This window comes from Lynx canadensis, chromosome D1, assembly GCF_007474595.2.
Source record: "Lynx canadensis isolate LIC74 chromosome D1, mLynCan4.pri.v2, whole genome shotgun sequence".
Classification (NCBI taxonomy): Eukaryota; Metazoa; Chordata; class Mammalia; order Carnivora; family Felidae; genus Lynx; species Lynx canadensis.
Window position 1 is genome coordinate 67365071 of NC_044312.2, and position 24748 is coordinate 67389818.

The 24748-nt window shown below is 43.6% G+C and overlaps 1 protein-coding gene and 1 pseudogene across 6 annotated transcripts in view; one reads left to right on the forward strand and one right to left on the reverse strand.

Annotated features, from left to right (window-relative positions):
* Window positions 1–24748, reverse strand: part of IRAG1 (inositol 1,4,5-triphosphate receptor associated 1) — a 146904-nt gene that overhangs the window by 77316 nt on the left and 44840 nt on the right. The window lies entirely within an intron of this gene.
* LOC115526687 lies at window positions 8297–8450 on the forward strand (annotated as a pseudogene).

Genomic DNA, 24748 nt, shown 5'->3' on the forward strand with positions numbered 1-24748 from the left:
AGGTGGTAGAGCTAAGACTTTTGCATAAAAAAGAAGCTGGATCCCTGATCAAATTCCCGTGAAAACTGAACTCTTTCTGCACTAGCCAGCTGCACAAACAATTAAATTTCTTAGTGTTTTACTCAGTTTGACTTGGGTTTACTTATAACTATGAATTTGTAACCACTGTACTAACTTATAACTACTAACTACTGGTACTTATAACTACTAATTATTCTTTTGTGTTTCTCACCATTCAAGAGGCCTAGGACCATGAATGATCTCTCCAATAGACTGGAGCCAATGGGCCTGGCTCCTCTGCTTCCTCTTAGAAAAGGTCAGTAATGTCAGGTCTCAATATGGAGAGGCAGGATAGGAAGGTAGAAAGAACGCAAGCCTTGGAACCTGATACCTGGATTTGAGTCCCCACTCTGCTACTCACTGGCTGTGTGGCCTTAAATGCTGGCTTCACTTTTTTTTTTTAATTTTTAAAGAGAGAGAGAGCACAAACAGGGGAGAGGAGCAGAGGCAGAGAGAAAGAGAGAATCTTTTTTTTTTTTTCAAAATTTACTTTGTGGGGAGAGGGGCAGGGAGAGAGGAGGAGAGAGAATCCCAAGCAGGCTCCATGCTGCCAGTGCAGAGCCCGATGTGGGGCTCAAACTCACAAAACTGTGAGATCATGACCTGAAACCATGAGTTGGACACTTAACCTACTGAGCCACCCAGATGCCCTGAAAGAAAGAGAGAGAGAGAGAGAGAGAGAGAATCTTAAACAGACTCCACACTCAGCATGGAGCTGGACACAGGGCTCGATCCCACAACCCTGGGATCATGACATGAGCCAAAATCAAGGGTAGGATACTCAAACGACTGAGCCATCCAGATGCCCCTATGTTGGCTTCACTTCTGAGCCTCACTTTCCTTGTCAGAGGAACAGAGATAAGAATGTCTCCCATGCAGGAATGTTCTAAGTCTGAAATGAGATAGAGCACCCAGCACAGAGTAGGTGCTCACAGAAGCCATCTGCATAGAAGTCTGAAGTCCAGGAAGCTCAGCCAGAGTCCAAAGGCCTCTACCTGGCCTCTTCCTCAGCTCCACCAGGTCCCCTTCTCTTAATGGGGTGGGAGAAGCCTTCAGGGAACTTCAGAACCAGAAACCAGCCTGGTTCAATAACTTCAGAGTTTCCCTGAAGTTGCTGCTCTGCTGATGCGCAAATGAAAACCACCAGATGCAGACCTTGCCCTCAGCCACAGCTCACGGGCTACTAGAACACACAAAGGAGAAACAAAGGATATTGTCATTCACTGAGTACCTACTATGTCCTGGGCCCAAGGTGCTGACTGAAGGAGGCTGCAGGAGGAAGTCAGAAAGCCCCACCACCTCCCATGATACTAGATATTCATCAGGTCCCATAGGAAAGGCTCTCCTGAAGGCCTGAAGCCAGAGGGCTGCAGGCAGGGTCAGATCTGACCTCAGCCACAACTCTGACAGATTCCCTCCACCCCAACACACATGCCTTTGAATGAGCTCCCCAAGGAAGGCAAGGAGTCTGATTCATCACGGCTAACTAGAATTTTTTTTATCAAAAAATGCTTATTGATTTTTATTTAAAGAACTAGAGAACTTTAGCCACAGGGTTGGTCAATGTGACCACCATCTTGACTTTTGTCAGTCTGTATGGTGGAAAGGTAGTCCCATTCAGCTCTGAAACAGTTGGGGTGACTTCTGCTGGTCAACTCAAGCAGTTTCATCTCAAGTAGGGGATCCATGAACTGAATTATTCATTCATTCACCACACTGACTTTATGCATACTCTACCAGGTCCTGTACTATGTGCTGGTGACTTAAAGATGATGAAGATGTGGTCTTGGCCCTCAAGGAGTACAGTAGTGGGAGGCTGTAGGAAAACAGTATAACTGTTAGGACTTCGAAAATGACAAGTTGCAGGATCCCAGGAAAGGATCCCTAAACTATGGAAATTGGGACAGGTGAGATATAGTTTTAGCCTAGATTCCATGTTAGAAATGGTATTTGAACTGAGTCATGAATACTGAAATGGTGAGGGGAATTTCTCTGAACAGAATAGGTAGAGGGAAAGGTGAGACAAGAAGGGAGAAACCCTACTAGACATATTAAACCTGGCTGTTGGGAATGAGAGCTATAGGACCAGAGCATGCTGTGTCTCCCATTCTAAATAGTCAGTTTATGGATCAAATGAGCATCAGATTTACCCAAAGGTCTGCTCCGTGATTAATTTCTATCACTTTTACTTGGACTTCAACAGCAGTGACATCAGTGGTGCTGGGCAAAGTATATGGTAACAGGGGATGACAGTAGCAAAAGATATCCACAAACCCAATTCTACCAAGTAAGTTGGCTGCACTTCCCAAGAACCCCCTTAAGTGATGTATTATCTATGTGTAAGTCCAGCCTGTCTTAATAGTAATGTAGTTCCCAAACCATGTGAGGTGACAGTTCTACTTTCCTCTATGCCTTAATCTACACAAAGTGTATTGCACTCTGTTAGTAAGAAGGATTCAGACAAATTGGGGCATGTTCAGAAAACAGGAAGCAGTATGCAGGAAACAAGAGTTTGTCTTTAAAGAACTAAAGACCTTTAGCCTGGAGAAGAGACAGTGCAGGGAAAAATAAAATTGCTTCTCAGATTTTTGAAAATCATTCCTGTAGTTCTTTTGTCCCCAAAGGATAAATGCATGGCCAAAGAATGAAATAAAGGTCAAATAAAGGCAAGGGAAACCTTTCTAGTGGTTGGAACCACCTAAGATGAAACAGGCTACTCTTTAAGGTAATGAACTCCCCATTCCTGGGAGAGTTCCAGCAAAGCCTGGGCCAATGGTCACAGGATTCCCACTTCAGGGGCCATTTTCAACTCTAGGAGTCCCTGAAATCCTGGGAGTCCCATCCCATAGGATTATGAGATCATGGTATCCCAAAGTCACATAAAAAAATATCTCATTTTCTGACCCTCCATTTTCTTTCCTCCCTCTTCTCCTCCTCAAGAAAGACCTTAAGTCAGTCCCTGGATCAGACAACAAAGCAAAACAAAAACAAATTAAGGCAGACAAGCACTAAGAGATGTCAGCTGCAGCAGGACAAAGCAGAGTGGAGGCTGGCTGTGGCCCCACACTTGACAAGACAGAACCCCGAGGTCCTCAGGGGGAGCCCCAGCAACCCTGCCTGCTGAGGCCATTCCCACGCTGCTCCTGCCCTGTTCGCTTTCTCTCCCATCCATTATTATAAACTTACTGCTTAAAATAGCAAGGTAAAAGCAGAGTCCCTCCCCTAGGGTGACATCTGGGTTCTGCTGGAGCTTGTGGGCACACAGACCTTACATCCATCACAGCAAAGTTAAGGATATAATCTGCAGGAAATGGTGATCTAGAGCACCGACCCATAAAAGGAAAAAACATTTAGTTATGTTTAGTCTCTGAGCTGCTCCTTCTTTAACCCATTTTCAGGGCCCTTCTAACTACTTCTTTAGCCTAGTCTGTAAAGGGTTAGGTAGGTCATTGTCAAGAGCCAGTCAATTCTTTGGATTCTACTCATTCTGTTCCCAGGCAGTGCTTAAGTATATAGCTTGGCCCATTTTACAGGAAGGGAAACTTAGGTACAAAGAAGGGAAACAACTTAATTGGGTCCAGTAACCTTTGTACCTGGTGCCAATTATCTAAGCCTCTGCTAGGATAACCATCCAATCATTAGTGGAATTGAAAAGACCAGAAGTGTCTAATCCATATTTAAATATTTTTATCTGCCCCTGGCCATGCTCATGAAAGAAAGCAAACTGGCATACTTTCCTTCATTCTCTCATCCATTAGATATTTCTAGTTTGCCTACTGAGTGTTGATTACCATGCTAGGTGCATTTCAAGTGCTATCTTGCCTAAACCCTGTGAGATGGGTTTTATTATTTCCATTTTACATATTAAGGAACAAAGGATTAGAGGGGTTCAGTAATTTGTTCGAGATCCCACAGCTAATATGCGTCAGGCCAAGGATTATAATGCAACTAGTCTGACCCCAAAGCCCATCGTCTCTCTCCTCCTTAGCTGGGAGTTCTGCTGAAGTGCAGCAGAACCCAGCATAGGAAGCTGCCCTACAGAGAATTGGAGTGTGCATTCCCAGCAGGGCCACCAGTGGTGGGGCAGGGCAGGGCAAGCAGCTGCTCATCAGACCAGAGGTCTTATGAGGGCAAAAGTGTGGGCTCACAGTTAGAGGTTGCAGACCCCCACTGTAGGATGACAAATCCACCCATTCCCCCCATCCATCTGTCTGTCAGGCCATCCATTCACCCACACTCCTGCTGACTCTTTCATTCATACATCTGTCCATTAGTTTGTCCTTTGAACTTTTCACCCCAGGAAGTCTCACCCTTGTTACGTTAACTGCACAGCCTCTGCCCCTAGAAAAGCCACTGTAGGACCCCATGGGTTATGGGGAGATGGCAGGGGAGCACTGCTCTGACAGAGTGGCCATACAAACATAGCATGCCCATCCACAGCTGGCAGAATACCTCCATCCTGTACCCCTCAGCCAGTGGGAGGGGCTGCCCATGTCCCTGCAAGCATCATCAGGAATCATGATTTAGCAAGAGCCTTTACAGAAACCACAGAAGTTCCATTACTATTAACATTATGATTAGTCCCATTTTACAAATGAGGAAAACGGGGCCCTGAAGACTTACCCAAAGTCAGTAAACCCATGAACAGCAGTGCCAGAAGCCAGCCACAGGTCTGTCTGACTCCCCAGTCCCCAGCTTGTCAAGCCCACTGGCTCATGGGTGGTGGTCTCGGCAAGCTGTGGCCTCTTACTATGGCTCCATGGATGCCTCTCCCAAAGCTTTGCGACCAGCCCAGAAGAAACCAAGCCTCTCTCTTAATCACAGTGTCCCAGGAGCACAAATCTACAAGCTGAGCGGCTCTCACATTTTCTCTGTTAATCTTAGGGTGTCCAGGGAAGAGCCAGAGGGCCTTCTGGGAAAAAACGGGTTAACCCAAACTCCACTGACCTTTCTGGAGTGACTCAGAATTCTCAGAAGGGAGTTTTTTGTTCTTCCAGCTTTGAATTTTTGCTTTCATTTTAGCAACACAAAGAATTTGAAAGAGATTAGGTTGCTATTAATACCACTGGTCTATCTCTAGATGAAGAATTTGATGAAGGGAATTGTTTGGGGTGACTGCACATGCATGTCTCTCAGTCCCTCTGCAAATTCAGAGGATGACAGGGAGGGCCACTGGAGATCAGCCAGTCCTGTCTCCTGATCCCATCTTACAGGCCCAGATAGAGGCAAGGACTTAATCAAAGCCATACTTATGGGTGAGAGATAGTCAGAGAAGGTCCCAGAACCCCTATTCCTCAGATTCCGCTACAGACATCAGCTTTCTGCCTCTAATTTTGAAGGGCTTGCTTTTGGTAAATGATAAGAAAATGTATCCTTGTTATGGTCACTCTCATGGGAGAGAAAGGGTGTTCCCTGGTCCCTGCTCTCACCGCAGGGCAGCCCTAGACATACTTGGGAAATCTGGGGCATCAGAGATCAGCTCAAACTGCTGAGAGGCACTTCTGTGGGTCCCTGGGCCTGGCCAACTGCAGAGCTGTGTCCTGGATCCCACAGGCAAGCCTGAGTGAGGCTCACTTCAGGAGAACACCATCCTGCTTCCCAACCTTGGGATGTTGCAAGAGGGCTTTGGAACTTGGCAGATTGGGTTCTAATTCCCTTCTGCCTCTTCCTTGCTGGATTAGTCTCCTCTGACCTCTGTTTCTTCATCTGTAAAATGGAGACCCTTTTAGGGTTTTGTAAGGATTAAATTAGGAAATACAAGCAAGATGAGGCACATAGTATGTACTCATAGGTTCCTTTCCCTGAATAGGGCAGCTGAGTTCTCTGGCCATGGCATCATCAAAATCCAACCAGGCCCAGATAGTCTGCTGTTCTACCTGGATATCTGAGTTCCAGCTTTGTCTCTTGTGGGTAAAGGAGACATATTCTTGGCCTGGCCTGGCCTGGCCTGGCCAGGGTTTCTCTGTACAAACAAGTAGATAAAAGATCATCTGACATAATTGGAATTAAACCCATCAGGGGCTATGCACTCTGACATTTACTCTTGCTGACATTTACTCTGCTGTTGGGCAGCCAGTGGCTGCAGACAGTAGGGTTAGAGGGAGAGGGTACAGTACTGTGGCCACCCAGGTCTGTGCCGTGGTCAGTTGCAGGTCTATGCTGTAGTCATTCCCGGGTCTACATTATGGTCATCCATTGATCTGTGCTGTGGTCATACCTAATCTGTTCTGTGGCCATCCCATGTCTGTGCTGTGGTCAACCCTAGATCGGTGTTGTGGTCAGTCCCAGGGGAGCAAGGGTGGAATATAGAAGGGCAGAAGGAAGAAGCAACAGCGAGGGAAAGACGAGAGACTGGAAGGGACTTCCAAATGACTTCTTGCCCCCAACACAATTCCTCTGGCCCAGAGGCTGGGACCACAGAGACTGTAGCCTGGTGGTGCTTTGGGGAGGCTGGTCCTGAGCACTTCCCACACCCCCTGGGATCTATACTCTCTGGCCATGCTCTCCAGGCTTGAGGATCTCTTACAGGTTCTATTGTCTGGGGCTGCCTTCCTCCCCTGATTCAGACCCCATTCCAGCCCTGAGAATGAGCCAGCTTCTGCTCAGACCAGTGCCAGGGGCCACATCTAGTAGAAGAGGCTGGCTCAGTCCCAATAAGAAGAGAGCAAGAGTCAGCACTCACTGTGCTCAGCCAGGGGCTCCAGTGGGGGGACACACAAGATAGCTACAAATAGTAACTAACCCCTCACATCCCCTCACAGCTCCTTTTTCCCCATTACTCTTCCCTTCACACAACCATGGAGGCCATTAGGTGCTCATTGCCTTAGAGAGAGGTGTAGCATCAGGGGGTAGAGAAAAGGGAGTCTGTCTGCCTTATTGTGGGGAAGGGCTAGCCGTTGGGGAAACAGAGAGGGCTTAGGGTATAGAAAAGAGATTTGGGAAAAGCATCCTAAATAAGGGTAGGTCACCACCACCCCCCGCCCCCACCACACACACACACACACACACACACACACACACACACACACCCAGGACTAGTAAAAGGTTATGGAGCAAGGGAGAGACAGGAGAGACCAAGTAGAAGCAATGAGAGTATAGATTCTGGTGAGTCACTAGAAAAGAACCTGTGCCCTGCTTCCTTGGAGAGGTCTGGGGGAAAAGTCCTGAACTCTAAGAGCAGAAAGGTCTTAGGCCCCATTTCCCAGACAGAACCCTGGGGAAAAGATCCCAAAGAGAGGAAATGGCTATCTGGAATGACTTAATAGACAAGAACTTCAGACATCCTCCCAAGACTTCTATCATCCCAGGGGGTGCATAGGTGAGGTAGGGAGCACATGGCATAATCATTTCTGTGCAGCCAGCAGCAAAAAGTTGCCAGACTTGAAGGTGCCTTGAGAAGGCTGATTCAGAGGTCACCTACTAACCAAGGACTTGCAGAAAGTACCGTAGACATCTTGTCAAATGGTCCAGGACAGATGATATCAGGCACCAGGGCACCCTCCTCACCCTAACTCCCTGACACTCAGGAAGCTTCTTGGACCTTGGATGCCACTTTGGAAGAAGAGGGTTGGAGAAACCCTGAAATGCCTGGGATCCAAATTCTAGGTCCCCGGAAAAATAGTTAAGCCAGGGCCAGAACTCCCTCCATCCCACCCCATCCCCCAGTTATGACAGGAAGTAAGCCAAAACATCTCCCCAGGTTTCCTCTCCAGCTTGTTCACTTCAGCAATTCTTTTTTTAAAAATAAGTCCACTTGAAAAAATTCTCTCTTCTTGGAAATATGTACAATTGCTCAATCAGAGGCAGTTCAAAGGCAATGGGAACAGCAGAAAAGTATCTGAGCCTCCCATTTAGCTCCTAGCAGAAATAAATATTGCCCTGTTCTCTTTGTTCCGGGCCGCCCAGCAGCCTCTTCCCTGAGTCACTCACTCTAGGGTGACATGAATCATCATCCTGGGGTTAAGGACCACACGGTTTTCCCCAGGTCCATGTGGCTGGCTGGGGTACTGAGGGGCCATCAGGAAGAATGGGGGACAAGAGCCTTCTCCTAGGTACTGGGCCTGGCTCTGCCTTCCCAGATGTGTGACCTTGGGGAGTCCCTCAGCCTGTCTGACAAGGAGGTAGATTTGTAGCTCTTCCAACTTGTACTTTCTTGGAGTTTCTCCAGTGGTATGCTAATTGTCAAGAATTTTGTGAGCTGGTTGTTAAACACAGACATCATTAAAAATTGAATAATAGCTTTTTGCAGTGGCAGTATCATAGCCAATGAGGTTTATCCAAGGCGTGATTATTGCTAGGAAAGAATTAAGTTACAATTAAATTACACTAAAAACACAGGAAATCAACACCCACAATAATCACATCCTAATTATTTTACTACATTTTATTGTTATCTATACTGTTGAGATGATTTGGTTCTACTGTGGGGGAACATTATGTAATGATGTGCTACTTACTATTCATCTCTTTACAACTTCACATTCACTGATGTCCAGTTAGTAGCCTGAAATCGGTCATGATGACACATAAATCAGCAAATCAGCAAATGCTACATATCAAGGCCTTTTTTTTCTGAGAGATCTGGCTGTTAAACATTTGCAAGGTCATCACTGAGCCTCTCAGTCCTGGGCTCCACTCCTTACCCCTACCAGGGTGCAGAAGGAATGCAGATGACTTTAATATCACCCCATGGTAGCAGAGTTATGGAGATTCAATTACCAGTTACCTTTGCACAATGCTTCTTAGGTGTACCATGTTGCAAACAAGATCCATTATTTCTTCCCATCCCCAGCCCTGCCTTCTCCCAAGCCCACTCCTTCTGTGCCCTAGTGAATGGCATTCAGACTAAAAACCCAGAAGTCATCCTGATTCCTCCCTCTCCATCAATCCTACAATCAATTAGACTCTGAGTCCTGTCAGTCCTAGTTCAGACATGTCTTTGATTGCTTCCCTCCTTCTTCTGGCCACCACCCCTGCCATGGATCTGTGTGACCGGCATCACTACAACAACCTCATTGTTCTTTTTACCTCCACTCTGGCCCCTTCTGACCACCCTGTGCAAGGTGCCAGAGAAATCTCTCTAACACACAGGTTGGATTGTTCTGCCTCTTCTTATGGAAGACAGAGTGTGGCAGGCCAGAGAGTACAGGCACCATCTAATGAGGGCAGTTCCTATTCAGTTCTGAGGTCATGAAAAATTATGTAGGAGACCTAGCCCTGCTCCACACAGAAGCATCTCACCAGTCCAGTGGACATGCCTTTGACAAAGTTTATCAATCCAAACCCAGCATGAGATTTGGTGGCAAGCACAAGATGTAGTACACTGAAAACAGCAGGGATTTGGAAGTGAAATAGACCAGGTTCCAATGTAGCTCTGGCCCTTACAGCTCAGTGACCCTTGACAAAGCAATGAATGTTCTCTGGGATCAGGCTGTCGTTTGGAAGATGGAGCTAAGGTACTTCTCTCAAAGGGGTGTTATGAGATTTAAATAAAGTAAGGCATGTATCCAGCACACCGTAGATACTTAGGAAGTATTCCTTTACTCACCTCTGAGAGAGAGTATTGATTAACACAAGTCACTTGTGCTTTCATGCAACACAGGCCTTCACTTACAACCTAGGTACACTCCTTCCCATCTACTTCATGGGCTTGGTTTTCTGCTTTGCCAGCCCACAATTGATCAAAAGCAGCGAGAATGGACAACACACTGCAGGAAGGAAGCAGCCACATTCAAAAAGTGGATACAAGCCCTCAGCTTGGCACAGAACCTGGAGCTGGTCAGCCCAGGCATGTTTTCCTAGACACCTTCCTGGTCAACTGAGTTCAGTCTTGGTTGACAGCCCAGCCCAAAGCTGGTGGGCATGAAAGAAGCAAAGCTCTGTGTTGGCTCCCTGGAAAAGACAGGAGAGCAAATGCTGTTTCAGAACACTTCTATCCACGATGGTTATAATGCATACAGTCTGACACTTTAGACATAATCATTTATGTTCACAATATATTGATTGAGGGGAAAAACAAGTGGTTTGATTCTACTTTCATTTTTAAATTATATATATTTTTATGTGAAATAGAAGTTGATTGATTATGGCCATCCTTTAGGGAGGGAAGTCCAGAAGTTAAAAACTCAAATGTTAAAAGTGGTTATTTTAAAATGGAATTATGAATAAAATTAATTGAACACTTTTAAAATATTTATATCTGTATATTTTCCCACAATGAGCATGAGACTTACTTGCATCATAAATGATGGAATTGTTAAAGGAAGAGTCTTTTTGGTGTCCTGAAAAATTACTTAGAAAGGACAGTTTATGGCTAAGGATCATGGACTACTTAGGCATTATTGGTCCTCATTACAGCATGTGCTACTTGAGGCTCTGAGCCTTCCTGTGGACTTTCCTGTCTAAAATTCCCTGGCTAACTCCTGTTCATCCTTTAATACTAAGTTCAAATATCACTTCCACCAGGAAGCCTGCCCTGACTCCCTCTGGGCTCTGACAGTCCTGTGTTCTCCCTTGCCTTGTGGCTCATTGCTTTGCCTTGTAATCATTTGTTTACTGCACCAGTAATTCTCAGCCTTTTTGCTACCCATCCCCCCTAAGACATATGATAAATTTCTATTAACTAATAGAGCATAAATGTTCAGGATGGTAGAATCATGAATTGTCCTCCAGTGAACTCTAATGAGGCCCACCTATTGGGCACACTGTTCCCCTCCAACCCCTTTCTCCCCCTTTCTCAGCCACACTGCATTAAGAATCATGTCCTAAACGGTGGGCTCCTTGATGACAGGGCCAGTGTATAATTCATCTCTCAGGATTTCTTGAATAGATGAAGAAATGAATGAGCGAGTAAGTGAGAGAGTAGATGAAAATATGTCACAGACTCTATGAAACAGGGAGGTGAAGAGTTTGATCCCTGGTTTTTGAGGGAGCCTTGGGAAGCCAAGTGACCCCTCCAGGGCTGACTTCACTTGTGGTCCTATCATGGCCTTGGAGTTCCTCTTGTGAGAAGTGGGGAAGACAAGGCCCTGTTTTCCTTTTAAATGACATTAGCACATGTCATCTGGGCTGCTGCATAAGGTGGATGGCTTCACCTGCCCCACCCTACTGAGCTTGCCCAGGTTAACAGCAGAGTTTTTCTCTCAGTGATGTAAGTGGGTTTCCTGTCTTCTCTGACACACAGGTGTGCAGATTTTCCCCATAGGATTCTATCACCTAAAACCTCACAAAAAGCCTCCTCCTCTGCCACCTACATGTCTCTGTTTGACCATTCATGAATACTTTGCAAAGTATCTTATCAATGGGACTTGCAGCTTTAACTTGAATCCATCAGGGAGCCACAGAACATCCCCACTGGCCCTTCCAACTCCACTTTGAAAACTAGCCAAAGCATTCCCCAAATGGCCAGTGGTGGCACATGCTCAAATGTGCCATCACCCTAGTGTCTGCTCTCCTGGAACCATCTCCCCCACCCCTACCAAGAGAGTTGAGCCATGAAGGTTTGCAAAGTGGCCATAGCCTCTGAAGCCAAACCTGGCTCAACTCCTGCTCTGACTCCTGCTCTGGTGCTGGGCTTTAGGGCACAGTCCGGCCTAATATGTGCTTCAGGAGGCCAAAGAAAGGATTGCAGAGGCTCAGTGACAGGGGCTTTCTGGGGAAGGGAAGGGCAGACTGTGATACCATCCACCTGTGTGACAATGGATTCCTTTACCACTCAGGCTTCAGTCTTCCCATCTCTCTGGTAGAAGATTAGGCTAATTTGCCAGCCTGAGCCCCAGTTTCTACCCCATGAGTTTGGAGTCTATGTTGCTTATGCAGAGAAGTCATCAATCAGAGGTAAGGGGTCTAATTGACAACCCCAGGGCCAGAGGCTGCCTTTGGGCATCTTTGCATCACATCCCCTCAGTTACAGTGATTGGCTTAAGGGTGAGCATGTGACCTACCCAGAGCCAATGAGACCAATAAGATTTTGCTGGGAAAGAGATTGTAAACTGCAGATCTTAAATGTAAGATGGTGAAAACAGAATCCTTATTGTCTAAAAATGGAATCAATGTGAGAGGATAGCAAGGAGCTAGAAAGTAGGTCCTGAGGCTGTTATCTAAGGGTCTGATCAAGCTATGCCTGATATCCCTGGCCTTTTATGTTTCAAGAACCAATGAATACCTCTTTTTGCTTAGTCTGCCTTGTGCTGGCTTTTTTGGCACTTGCAACAAAGAACTCCTGTTGGTACAAACAGCTAAGCCTTTGTAAATTGGGCTGTACAGGGTGTTTCTGGACACCAAAGCTTCTCTCACCTCACTGCTCTGCTGCCTACATGAGAGTCTGAGTTGAAATACTCAGTTCTAGAGCAAATGAGCTTGCCCTAAGTTATTCCCTAACTAAATGTATCACCATGCCTCTTTCCTCAGAACCTGCTTCTCCTTTTGCATTCCCTGCCCATATTGATGGAATCAGCATTCTCCCAGAAATCCCAGCCCAAACTTCTGAATCCCTACCCCCACAATGCCTGCTCCTACCCTTCCTTCCACTATACACCTGTACATTTTAAATATATACTCAGGCTTCAGAGGAGTAACTGGGTTTGGCCAACCTCCTTGCTCCTGCCTAAAAGATAACCTAGTAAATATAAACATGTTTATTGAGTCAAATTTCAACCTTCAAATGATTTTCAAGCATTGTTGCTTCCTTCCAGATCATCAGGAACTCACTCCACCTATTCCTCAGTTCAGAGTTGGGTGGGATCTCACTGCTGACCGTCCCCAGGAAAGCAGGCCCCAAGACCTGCAATGTGAGGCCATGTGCACAGGCTTGCCACCCTGAACCTCAGCCCCACATTTTGGGGTGAGAACTCCAGTTTGTTAGACAAGGAAGAAGCTCACACCTTGCCCACTGAGATGAGTATAGGAGGTGGGAGACAGTTGTGGATCTGGGACAGGGTCTTTTTGTCATTAAGGGCATCTGAACTGAAATGCATTTGCAGTTTGGTCAACTCAGAACTTGGACAGAGACTGTGGCCACAAGAAGCCATGTGCTAAAGCCATGTGCTAAAGTAATGTAAAGGGAGCAGTTCTCTTGGCATCCAAATCTATGCCAATAACCATAGGATTTGAGTCTTTAGACACCACTTGAGAACAAACTATGGTAAACAGTGATGTGAAATGGTGGTGAGGAAGGCAAAGGCAGGAGCCTGGGAATGGCTCTCTCAACAGCAAACTCTGGTGGCTCGAGGCACGTGAATTTAAGCGTTCCTCTTTAAACAGGCTTGTGCAACAGTGGCTGCATAATAATATGAAACAGGAAGTAACCATTGAGGATTTCTCTCCAGGGAGTTGTTATCCACAATGGAAAGATGGGAAGTGCATAAAAACAATTCTGAGGCATCCACAGAAGAGAACCAATATTTATTGCACCAGGTCTCTATCTGACTCTTTATATCCTTCATCTTATTCAGTCCTTACAATGAGGACTGGGAATTATTATTCCCATTCTACAGATGAGAAAACTGAAACTCAGAAAGGACAAGTGATTTGCTCCAGGCATCACAATTACTGAGCACTGTAAACAGGATTTGAACTCAGGGTAGTTGGACTGCAAATCCAGGGGTCTGTTCATTACACCATGATGAGGCTTCTAAGGCAATACAGAACCCAGCATCAGTGTTGTCAACCACCACCACCACCACAAAAGAAACACTGACACAGGACCAGAAGACCAGAAGACTTTTTTCTGGCTAACGATTCACCAACTGATTCATCATGGAGAAGATACTGTCCTCAACATCAGATTCAAAAAGGTTTGTTAAATTGCAATTTGTTATTTGTATACTATCTCTCCTTAAATTAACTGTTTGGTCAACATCATAGAGTTCAATCTGGGGTTTAAGCTGAGTCATTCTTTAATAGCCTGTGGAAATGCAGAAACTTCTGGAATTTCTCATCTGCATTTCCAGATGAGAGAAGCTGATAACTAACCAGAAATGGACCTCTGGGAAAGTTTATTCTCCTGATAAATAATCCATCTTCTAAATGGAAGTGGCCTTTCGAAAGCAATTTTGGTTACATTTCTCCCTTGATTAAAACATTTCAGTGGCTCTCCATGCATGGATTCCCAAATCTAAGAATGCTCACTAGAATCATCTGAGGTGTTTGATAAAATGCATACTCCTGGTTCCATCCCAGATCTACTGAATCAAAATATCTGGGGACAGAGCCCAGGAATCTGTATGGCAAACAGTCTCAAGAGAGTCTGATGCAGCATATCCAGAAGATCCAGAAGACTAGAGCTGGAAAAGGCATGGTTCATAGATAAAGTCCAGGGTTTTTGGCATGCATGCCACACTTCCTCTTCTCAGCTATCAACTTCTCTTGTTTCTTCTCTAGCCACTACCTCCAAGGTATCCCACACCCCAGCATCACCTAATAACCACTGTTTCCAGAATATTCCATGTGCTTTCAAACCTCTGTGCTACTCTTTGCCTCAAAGGCCTGTCTCTCCCATCTACCTCCATGGAAGACTCTACTCATCCTTTAGGAACCACCTTACAATCCCCACCAGATTAACTCCTTCTGCCCATTTCTTTTCAGAGTTTTAAGTCACTTTTTTGGGAACATAGACTGTAGAACCAAGCAGGGTTGGGTTTTACCTTGCATTTGTCACTTCCTAACTCTATGACTTTGGCTGTTGAATCTCAGTGTCCTCACAAATTGTTGTGAAAAAGAAGTATGCAAATATATGTGAATTGTATAGACAGCGCCTGGTATAGGGTCTCTAGCAGAGTAAGCTATCAGAGTGGTAGCTTTTATTATTATTACTGTCATTATTGTTTGTTTTGCATATTATTGTGACATTCCTCTAACATAAGGTTCAGCAAACCATGACCTGTGAACCAAATCTGACCAACTGACTGTTTTTATATAAATAAAGTTTTATTGGAACATAGCCACAATCATTTATTTATGTATAGCGTATGTCTGTTTTTGCACTGCAAAGGCAGAGTTGAGTAGCTGAGACAGACTCTATCTGACTTAAAAAGCCTAAAATATTTACTATTTGGCTTTTTAAAGAAAAGGTTTGCCAATCCCCTGCCCTAACATAATTGGAGTTATTTGTTTGCAAGTTGATCTTTCCCACTTGGTTGACAGTAGTTCAGTGGTTTTCACGGCAGACTCTTATTTATCCTTCAAAACCCTCAGGGGCCCTGAGCCTGGGTGGCTCAGTTGGTTGAGCGTCCAACTTCAGCTCAGATCATAATCTCACAGCTCATAAGTTTGAGCCCCGCATCAGGGTCTGTGCTGACAGCTCAGAGCCTGGAGCCTGCTTCTGCTTCTGTGTCTCCCTCTCTCTCTGCCCCTAACCCACTCACATTCTGTCTCTGTCTCTCTCAAAAATAAATAAAAATTAAAAAAAAAAATTTTTTAAACCCAGCCTTTCTCATCTTTGTATCCCCAGCACTTGATACATAATTAGTTTTTGACAAATGTTGAACTGAACCAAATAATTCCTTAACGCAGTATAAATGCGCGTATCTCCAGAAAAGCCCTTAAGGAGAAAAGGGGTAAGACTTCTTATAGGACAAGGGCTGAGGTAATAGAGGTACACAACTTGGAGGAACTAGGGACAACTGAGAAGTAAAATCAGGCATTGATGGGATCTGAGGTTTTCACTGCAGCCCTGATTCTGAGTTCCTGGTTCAGGGAGGCCCTGCCCTCAGTGTGCCACACACAGCCTCTCTACCTCCTACCACCTGACCCCAGCACCCTGGGCCTTGCCGTTGGAATATTTTCACTAATGGAAAAAACAGGAAAAGCCCCTTCTAGGAAATTCTCTTCCAAAGGTTAATATAGTCCCATTTTCCAAGAGGGCATGAATGATTGGTGCAAATGGTCTTATGACACTCACAGTCCTTACAATGGGCAATTTGATGTACTCATTTTTAAAAAGTGAACTAACTGATATTTTTTCTCTGTAGATTTCCTTTTTTTTTTTAGCTTTGACTCCTCATGAATTTGCATTTTCTGAGCAAAGCTCCTCTTGGAATAGAACTAGGATTTCAAAGCAATGGGGCCATTTCTTCATGAGCTGGTTATGAAACCATTCTGTGAGCTTGGGCCAGTGGCATCTCTCTCTGGGCCTAGCTTTTAGCTTCTGTACAATGACTTTCAGACTTTTGACTCCCTGGAGTTCTGGCCAGAGGGATGGTCTCCCCCAGTTCATGGTAACCAAGAGCAGTGGCCTGACAACAGACAGCTTGATAGAGTTTCTTCTTCCATGCCTGTGTGCCACAGTAACATACTCTCCTGCCTTCCCCCATCCCCCAAAAATACAACAATTCATTCCTACTGCCCTTTCTTGAGGCTCGAAGAAGATACTTTAGCTCTGAAGCAGATTCTCAGAAGATAAGAAAATGCCACTGATGTGGTTGGAAAAATCTGAGCTGGATGAAATGGAAACACAGAGCTCTCCCCTGAGGCTGGATGAGAAGTGTGTGGATGGAAGCCAAGTCCATCCTTTCCTTGAGCTTCTGGGAGCTGGCAGCTCACCCCCTCTCTCAGAATGTAGTGCCCCCTTGCCCTTCACCCTTCTTGTAGATACCCCCATGGGTATTACTGTTGAGCCTGCAGGACGCTGGTTATCTGGGGACAAATCAGTGTCACTGTGGATTGAACTGTTTTTTATTGATTTCTCTGTGGGTGATTTATAACTGCCTTCTTCCTAAAAGGGTTTGTGGCCAGATGTCAATAAAAACACTCAAAAGGCAAGAGAGTTAAAAATAATGCTGAAAAAGGGAGCAGAAACTGTGCAAAGAGGGAGATAAGTCCACCAGCCAAGGTGGGATGATGCCTCAGCTCAGATGACCTGGAGGAAAATCTTGATTTTGAGTTCCCACTGATATAAGCGAGATTGGACTTTGGCTACTATAAGAAGTACAGAGCAAAGAATTGTTACATCTTGAGCTTCCAAACTGATTCTTCACTCAAAAGAGAACAAAATTAGAGTGAGCTTTTTAAGAAGTTTAAAGTTCACTTCACAGTCTTTCCATTTAAGAACTTCAAATTTCACTTCACGGAAGGGCACCTCATGCAAGTTCATTACCCTCCTGTTTACACATCAGGATTTGGAATTGCTTCTGCTTTTTTTTAAAAAGCAGTCACTATAGAGGTTCTAGATGTTACATGCATGTCTATGGCTGGTTACTGACCTTCCCTGATGTGGCTGTGGAGAAGATTGACTAATTGAACTCAAGGAACACGCAAAACCACACATAAGGATCCTTTATCTCAGGGACTATATAGGCAGTGCCTTTTAATTCAGGCTGCAGGCCAGTGTCATTTAGTGGTCATATGAATGTGTTATTTAAACAAATTCTGGCTTCACTAGTTGCAACTAACCAGAGATCAGCTCTCTCAGAAGAAAATCCATAAGACTATTGGTTGGGGCTGAACTGTGCCTAAAATTCATATATTGAAGCCCTAATCCCCAGAACCTCAGAATGTGACTGTATCTGGATATTGGTCTTAAAAGGGTGAGTTAAAATGAGGCTGTTAGGGTGAGCCCTGATCCAATCTTACTGGTACTCTTATAAGAAGAGAAAATTTGGACACACAGAGAGACACCAGGGATGTACATACACAGAGGAAAGGCCCTGTAATGACACAGAAAGAAGGTGGCCATCTGCAAGCTGAAGAAGGAGACCAAATCTACCAACACCTTGATCTTGGACATCTCCAGAACTCTGAGAAAATTGATTTCTGTTGGTTAAGCCACCCAGTCTATAGTATTTTGTTATGGAATCCCTAACAAACTAATGCAGCTATTTTTAAAATCTTTTAATGTTTGTTTATTTTTAAGAGAGAGAGAGAGAGAATGAGCAGGGGAAGGGGCAGAGAGAGATGGAGACACAGAATCTGAAGTAGGCTTGATGCAGGGCTCAAACTCACGGGCCGTGAGATCGTGCCTTAGCCGAAGTCGGACATTTTACTGACTGAGCCACCCAGTTGCCCCTACTGCAGCTATTAATTTCTTGGCTGTATCAGGTTTAAATTCAAATCTCTTTCAAACACCTAACCTTAGGAATTGGGGTCAATGAATTTGGAGGAATAACAGCTTTAGTATTTCTCAAGTCAAACACAAAGCTCCTTTTAGGACCCTCTAATGAAATAAACATGCCCTGGACAAGGACCCAAGAATTCTAGTTTCAAAGAAGTAAAACTACCATTACTTGCAAATGGAATAATATTGTATATATAAAATCCTAAGGAATCCACTAAGAATCTATTTGAACTAATAAATGCATGCAACAAAGTTGCAGAATACAAGATTGGTATATAAAAACCAACTATATTTCTATACACTAGCAATGAACAATTTGAAAATGAAATTAAAGAAACATAATAATAACATCAAAAAGCTTAATATACTTAGGGACGCATTCAACAAAAGAAATTAAAAACATATACTCTGAAAACGACAAAACATTGTTGAAGGAAATTAAAGAAGACCTCAATAGATGGAACACCATCCCATGTTCATGGGTCAGAAGACTTAATATTGTTAAGGCAGAAATATTCCCCAAATTGATGTACAGATTCAACACAATACCCTTTAAAATCCTAGCTGCCTTTTTTTTTTTTTTTTTTGCAAAAATTGACAAACAGATCCTCAATTTCATATGGAAATGCAATGGACTAAGAATAACCAAGACAGGGGCGCCTGGGTGGCGCAGTCGGTTAAGCGTCCGACTTCAGCCAGGTCACGATCTCGCGGTCCGTGAGTTCGAGCCCCGCATCGGGCTCTGGGCTGATGGCTCAGAGCCTGGAGCCTGCGTCCGATTCTGTGTCTCCCTCTCTCTCTGCCCCTCCCCTGTTCATGCTCTGTCTCTCTCTGTCCCAAAAATAAACGTTGAAAAAAAAAAAATTAAAAAAAAAAAAAAAGAATAACCAAGACAATCTTGAAAAAAGAAGGAAAAAAAGAATAATTCACATCTCTCAATTTCAAAAGCTAATATATAAAATTACAGTAGGACAGTGTGACACTCAATACTATACAAGGATAAACATACAGATTAATGGAAGAAAATTGAGAGTTCATAAGTAAATCCTTACATTTATAGTCAGTTGATTTCAACAAGGGTACCATGATAATTCAATGGGTAAAGAATGGTCCTCAACAAATAGTTCTGGAACAACTGGATATCCACATTCAAAAGAATAAAATTGGACACCTCCCTTATACCATACACAAAAATTAGCTCAAAATGGATCAGATGCCTAAATGGAAAAGGTAAAACTGTAAAGCTCTTAGATGAAAACATAGGAGTAAATCTTTGTGTTCTTGAGTTAGGCAATACCTTCTTAGATACAATACCAAAAGCACAGGGAACAAAAGAAAAAAGAAATAAATTGAACTTCACCAAAATTAAAAACTTTTGCACAGTGAAAAGTACCATTGAGAAGTTAAAATACAACCCATAGAATATAATAAAATATTTACAAATGATATATCTAATAAGAGACTTGAATCCAGAATATATAAAGAACTCTTAAAAAGACAGATACTTTTTAAATGGCCAAAAGAATCAAATAGACATTTCTCCAAAGAAGATATACAAATGCCCAATAAATATATGAAAAGATGCCCAATATCATTAGCCATAAGGGAAGTATAAATCAAAAACAACAATGAGATACCACTTCACACCCATTAAAATGGATACAATAAAAAAGACAGATAAGAACAAATATTGGTAAGGATGTGGAAAACTTGGGATCCTTATGCATTGCTGGTGGAAATGTAAAATCGTACAGTCACTTTGTAAAATACACTGGCAGTTCTCATAATGCTAAACATAGATCCATAGTCAAAAAGTGAAAACAAATGAAATGTCCAACTAATTAACAGATGAATAAAATGTGGTATATTAATGCAGTGGAATATTATTCAGCCATAAAAGGAATAAAGTACTGACACATGCTAAAATATGGATAAAACTTGAAAACTTTATGCTAAGTGAAAGAAGCCAGTCACAAAACACAATATATTGTTTGATTGCATGATTGCCTTTATATGAAATGTCAAGAATAGATAGAGAAATCTGTAGAGACAGAAAGTAGATTAATGGTTGCTTAGGGCTGGAAGGATGGGAGAAATTGGGAATGATGATTAATAGGTATAGGGTTTCTTTTTACATAATGAAAATTTTCTGGATGGCAGCACAGTTCTCTGAATGTGCTAACAATCACTGAATTATACATTTTAAGTAGGTTAATTGTATGATATTGTATGTGAACTATATCTTTTTCTTTTTTTTAACTTTTTATTTTTTTATTTATTTATTTTTATATATGTGAAATTTATTGACAAATTGGTTTCCATACAACACCCAGTGCTCATCCCAAAAGGTGCCCTCCTCAATACCCATCACCCACCCTCCCCTCCCTCCCACCCCTCATCAACCCTCAGTTTGTTCTCAGTTTTTAACAGTCTCTTATGCTTTGGCTCTCTCCCACTCTAACCTTTTTTTTTTTTTTTTTTTTGCAGAAAGTTTTATTTTTAAACAGCCTTATTAAGATATAGTTCAGTTGTATGTGAACTATATCTTAATAAGGCTGTTTAAAAATAAAACTTTCTGCAAAAAAAAAAAACAAAAAAACAATAAGGAAACTACCTTTGGCCCTTACTACATAGCAATCTTTCTGGATACAGTTTCCTGAAACAAAAAAGGTGGAAATTAAGCCACACGATTTCCAAGTTTTCTTCCATACCTAAAATTCCCAAATGTATGTAATTTAAGAAAATGGGTTGAGGAAAAGAGATGGTATCTGGGTGTATGTCTCTAGGATGGGGCCATTTGGAGAGAAATGAAGAAGGAGGGGGACAACAAAAAGACTAAGAGAGATAGAGATGCAGGGACAAGGGATGTGAGCTCAGAGAGACAGACACATAAGAGACACAGAGGCAAAACTATACTCAAAAAGAAGGAGAAATTCACCAAATGCATGTGCAGATCAGTCATCCATTCTTCCATTTAGCAAAATTTACTGAGGACCTAGGAAGCCAAACTCTGTATTCAGTAGTAAACCAGGCAGACTGAGCCACTGAGCTCAGCAATTAGAAGCACAGCAGTAATCAGGCAACGATAAGCATGGGTAGTGAGAGCTGGGATGCTGTAGTTCAAGGTGCTCTGGAAGTACACAGGCTGCATGCATGCACGTGTGCACACATGCATACACACATTCACACTGCACCACACTCAACACACGCAACATTCCCAAAAGTCAAATCAGTTTTGCAGGGTGCACCATGTCTCACCTGAGGCATTTCAAATTCAAATATATGTTATGTTTTTACAAGGATGGGCACAAATGGGAATAACATCTTTTATTCTCACTCTGAAGTCTCTCTAAAATGAGGCTCAAGGAAAGGATTCATCCCTCAGTTTGGAGATTCCCCCTACCCTTTCTCCTTTATCAGGAAGGACTGGCTTTGGAAACAGAGAGGAATGTGACTATTACAAGCACACCAGCCCTACTCCTCTGGGCTTTCAGCTGGGAAGTTCCCAAAACACATTCTGTTCTATTCTGCTTCCATCCCATCCAGACCTGGCCCATCATGTGTTGCCTATTTCCCCTGTCTTGTGGCTCCTCTACTGCTGACGGTATGACATGCTGACAGCATGAGAGGGAATCTCAGCTCAACAGGGAAAGTAATTCTGTTCCCTGTACAGTGTCTGCAATAAGTGACCACCAGGTTATATCCATGTCTAGAGAGTCACACACAAACACACACCAGCCCCCCACTCCCGATCAACCCTGATTCCCTGATCCTTGCCCATGGGACAAGAGCGACACAGGGCATGAGCATCTCTCCCACATCATGGAGACTGACCTCCAGTCTCCTAACAATTAAAAGGTTAAGATCTATAACCACTGCACTTTGAGATTGAAAATGCAGTTTGAGTGTCTCTCTGCTTATAGATCATGCACTTTTGCTCTCATGTTCTTGGCTGTGACCCTTGTGCTGACTCTCGAGTGGTCCCACTTTACCTCTCTAAGAGATGCCCATGCAGCACAGAACAGAAAAAGTGTTTATAGGGGGAAAGGGGGGACAAGGTGGGCTATGCCACAGTTTCCTCCCCTGTAAAATGGACATAATCACTTCTATCTCAGGATTGTTGACAGGATGAAATGAGATGTGTAAATGCCTTGGCGCAGAGTCAGTGCCTTGGAGAGACATCCGCAGTTTGAGCCCATTTGGTGGCCCAGTCCCCCTTCTTCTGGTAACAGCAGCAGCATCTTCATCGCGCCTGTGCTTGGGGTGGGGATAGCTGACTCCACTATGGGAGTGGGGCTGTAACACAGGCCTGGCCAATCAGAACACCCCATGACCCTAGCCCTGGTGATCAAGGGATGGACACATGACCCTGACTGAGCAGTAAAGTCATCTCGGTGACTTTCATTGGAACAATTGGGAGACTTCTTGCCGCTGGGGTTTCTGAGAGGATAGGATATAAGCTGGGAACTGTAAGTGCCAGGTTGCCATCATGAGGCAGAAGCCACCTGAGAAGAGATCCAATACCAAGGACAATTGAGAAGTAGAGGGGATGAGCCCCATGCATCCAACTGCATCTGAACCTGCCCTAGACCTGTCAGTTATGTACCCCAGAAAATCCTGGCTATTGCCTAATCTAACCTGAATAAGTTTCTGTTCCATGCAGACAAGAATCTTGGCTAATGCAAAACTCACTGGATTTGGCTTACCCTTCCCCTTTCCTACTGCCATTGGTCTGGAGGGGCCTTTCTTGATTCATAGAGACTTTGCCAGGGCTCATATCCCCATCCTCAGTCTCTTTCCCTTCAGTCCTTCTTCCATCACACTGATCATTCTCTGCACGGGCTTAGTCATGTTACTCCTCAGCTTACAGGACTTCTTGACTCACCAGTGTCTGGAGAGCAAGTCCTGGCTTCCTCAGCTCTACCTTCAAAACCCTCTACAACCTGACCCCAATTCCTCTTGTGTTTCTTTTTTAACTGAGGTGTAATTGACATATAACATTAAATTAGTTTCAGGTGTGCAACATAATGATTCAATATTTGTATATATTGCAAAAAAGGTCTCTACTATAGTTCTAGTTAATATCCGTCACCATATGTAGTTACAAAATTTTTTTTCTTGCAATGAGAACTTTTAAGATCTACTTTCTTAGCAACCCTAATTCCTTTCGAGCTTACCTCTCACAACCATCTCCAATGGCTCTGTGCATACTGTGCCTGATTTACATCAACCCTATCCCCTACTCTGCAATGCTTCTCTACTCTCTGACCCTGTGCCTTTCCCCAGAAAACCTTCCACTTCTTACCTACCTGCCAAAATCCCACCTACTCAATTATCTTCTTTTCCAAGAAGTCTTCACATATGGCCAAGGCAGAATTAATGTCTCACTCCCCTGAATTTACTCCCTTGTTATATATACTACCTGTCAGCCTATCCTTACTTAAGAATAATGAATATACATCTTGAGAGCAGGGGGCATGTTGTAGTTGATTCTGGATCTCCCTGGGGCCCTCACACAAGGTTTGCCTACCATAGGCCCTTGGTGAATCTATTGACACAAGACCCCAGCTCCCGCCTCACAAACTCTGAATCCTCCACCCTCTCCTTCACTCTACTCTAGGAGAAAGGATCCTAATGTGTGAATCACATTTCCTCTTCACCAGGAAACTTTTTTAATTGTGGTAAAATATACATAACATAAAATTTGTAATTTTAAGCATCTTAAAGTGTACAATTCAGTGGCATTAAATACATTCACATTGTTGTACACCTATTACCACTATCTAGCTCCAGAATGTTTTCTTCACCCCAAAAGGAAACATCATAGCCATCAAGCAGCTGCTTCCCATGCCTCCTCCCCACACCCACCCCCACCCCCACTCTGTACCCGCCCAGGCCCTGGAAATCACTAGTTTGCCTTTTGTCTCCATGGATTTGCTTGTTCTGGACATTTCATATAAATGGAATCATACAATATGTGGTCTTTTGAGTCTTTCACGTAGCATAATGTTTACAAGATTCATTTATGTTGTAGAACATATCAGTACTTCATTCCTTCTTATGACTGAATAATATTCCATGGCAAGGATATCTCTCATGTTGTTCATGCATATTCACCAGTTGATGGACATTTGGGTCATTGCCACTTTTTGACCATTGTGAATAGTGCCGCTATGAACATTTTTGTACAAGTTTTATTTGAACACCTGTTTTCAGTTTTCTGGGGTATATACCTAGGAGTGCAATGGCTGGGTCATATGGGAACTCTATGTTTACCAGGAAGCCTCCTACACTTCCCATCTCTAGCCCTCATCTACATCCTGGATCTGCTTGGCTGACTTCATCTTGGAAGAGTCCATCAGCTTTTTATAAGGGAGCTATTTCATCTTGATTGTTGTCTCCTGATGGCAATCCTTACAGGGCATTCCTAGTCTTTAATATCAACTTCTTACTATTTAGAGTTTCCTATTGTCTAACTATTTCAAATCCACTGTTTAGTTTGTTCCTCACAACATCACTACAGAGTAGATTCTATTATATCTGTTTTTCAGATGAGAAGGCTGAGATTCAGTGGGGTGAAGGGACTTGACAAGGTCACAGCCATTAGGGTCCCAGATAAAACTGACTCCCACTCCAGTG